Genomic DNA, 2,500 nt, shown 5'->3' with positions numbered 1-2,500 from the left:
CCGTCACCGGGAGCGGGCTAGGGGGAAGGTGAGCCGGGGGGGGAGGAGGGGGGGGGAGGCCCCCCGCGGCGGAGGGGGAGCGTCCGGCGGGAGGGACGGACGACGACGGCGGCGGAGGGGCCGGCCCGCGTCGCGGGCGGGCGACGGCGCGCAAGCGGGACCCCGGAGTGGAAGGGCCTGCCTCCCGGCCCTGGCGAGCGAGGCGCCGCGCGAGAGCGAGCGAGCCCGTGGGCGCGTGCCGGGGGCAGGGCCGGCGGGCCGCGCGAGCCCGCCGCGAGGAAGAGGGGTTACGGGCCCCCGTGGCATTCCGAAACCTGTGCCGGCCCGCCGCCGGGCCGCCGCCGGGCCGCCGCGCCTCGCTGCCGATGCCGACGGCACCGGACACCGGTGTGGCCCCCCCGCCCGCCGCGTCCCGGCTGCCGCGCGCGCGTACCCGAGTTCGCCTGTCCCGCACTCTGCGCCGCGGGGCCGAGCACGGGGCTCGGCCCGCCGGCGGGTGCACGGCCCTCCCGAGGCCGCGCTCGCTCGCCGAGAGCCCGCTGCCGATTCCACCGCTGCCGGTGGGGGACCGCCTCCCCCCGTCTCTCCCCTCTCGCCTCTGCTGGTGCCCGCTCCGCTGCCGGTGCCCGTCTCCGGGAGCCGCGGCCCGCCCCCCCCGCCCCCCCACCCCACGGCGCTCCGCTGCCGCTGGGGGGGAAGGGGAAGGGGGGGGGGTCCGGCCCAGGGGAGGGCCCGGCGGGAGCGGGCGGCAGTGCGTGTGAGGGGCGGCGGGGCTTGGCTACTCCCCGGCGCCCGCGGGAGAGGAAGCGGCGGGCGCGGAGGCGAGGGAGACGGCCCTCCGGGTTGGGACGGGTCCCACGGGTCCCCACCCCTAAGCTGTGGGGGGCGGACCCGCGGCGGGCTGCGGCGGAGCAGCCCGTCCGCAGAGACCTGCGGGGGCAGGCGTTCCGGGATGGCGCGCGGGGCGGGCGCCGGGCCCCCGAGCGGGGGGCGTCGCGTTGAGGCCAAGCGAGGCGACGGTTCGTGCCCGAGTGGGCGGCCCGAGCCACGGCTCTCCTCCCGGGTGCAGCTGCCACCCGGCGCCGGGTTACTGAGGGAAACCCCGGGCCCCGGGAGGAGGACGAGGTCGTGGCGGCGGGTGTCGGGCGCACCCCGCGGGCGGACGCTCCGCCGAGGGGCGCGGGGGCCGGCTGGCGGGTGCCGGGTTCCCCCTCCGCGTCCCGTCTCGTCGCCGCTGCCGAGGCTGCCGCCGTCGCCGCGAGGCGGCGGCGGCCCGGTGGCGGGCGGCGGCGGGGGAGGCACCCCCGCGGGGATTTCAGGTCGTTTCCCTCACCCCAGGGCCAGGTACCTAGCGCCCGCGCTTCTCCTGCCCCCCCCTCGGTGACCCACCCGTGTGGTCCCGTGTGCCAGCGTGCTCCTCCCGGGTGCCGCACCGTGCGCGCCGCACCGGCCGTGCCTTCCCCCCCCCCGCCTCGGCTTCCCCCCACCCCGGTCCTTCCTCCCCCGCGGTGGGGGTGGGGGGGGCGGGGAGGGAGGGAGCGAGCGAGAGAGGGGAGAGGGCCTCCGGCCACCGCGGCCGCCGGCAGCCGCCCCGGGCAGGGATGGCCATGGGCCCCGGGCTCCGGGCCCGAGGGTTCTCGGTTGGAGAGCCGGGCGGAGGTTTAAAGACTCGGGCGGCCCGATGCGACTCGCGGAGGCGGCCGGGCGTGCTGCCGGAGGGCCGGGGGGTCGGCGCGCGCGGGCGCCGCGCCCCCCCATGCCAGCCGGCGCGCCCCGTGCTCGCCCCGCGGGCAGCCGGGACGGAGAGGGGTTACCCTGCCCCCTCTCTCCGCGGTCTGGTCTCGGCGGAGAGACGCCGCGCGGTCGGCCTAGTTGCCGGCCTGCCTCGAGCGTTGCGAGCCGGGCGCGAGCGCGTGCTCGCCGCCGGGAGGGCGAGCCCCCACCGCGGGTGGTGCGGGCGCCGAGCCTCCGCGCGTCTCCTCCTTCTCCCTGGCCGGTGCTTCTGGGTCTTCCGCCGTGGCCGCCGTCGGCGGCGCCCTACCCTACGCGCCCGCCCCGGCACTCTGCCGTCCGGGGCGCCCGCCTCGCTCTGCCCCGCCCGGCTCCGCCAGGCAGCGGGGGGGCGGTGGTGGGGCGGCGGCGGGGGCGGCCCGCCCCGCTCTCCGCGTGGAGACGGGGAGAGCGGGCGCCGTCCCCGTCCGTGCCGCCTTGCCCGCCTGCCCGCCGCCGGGCGTCTGTCCGCGGAGGGGACGGGCGAGCGCGTGGCGTCACCCGCGAGGCGGTGTGTGCGGGCGCGCGGGGGTGTGGGCGCCGCGGCGGCGGCGGCGGCGGCGGTCGAGCCGGAGGGCCGGCGAGGCGAGCGGGGAGCTGGGAAGCGCGGGGCCGGCGGGCCGCAGGCGCGCGGGCGGCGGGGCGACGCCGCTCCCGGTGGCGGCCGGGCTCTGACGCCTGGGGCGGGGGGGGGGTGGTCTGCGGGGACGGACCCCCCCCAACATCCCGA

Source organism: Dromaius novaehollandiae, unplaced genomic scaffold, assembly GCF_036370855.1.
Source record: "Dromaius novaehollandiae isolate bDroNov1 unplaced genomic scaffold, bDroNov1.hap1 HAP1_SCAFFOLD_76, whole genome shotgun sequence".
NCBI lineage: Eukaryota > Metazoa > Chordata > Aves > Casuariiformes > Dromaiidae > Dromaius > Dromaius novaehollandiae.
This window is presented reverse-complemented; position numbering follows the sequence as displayed.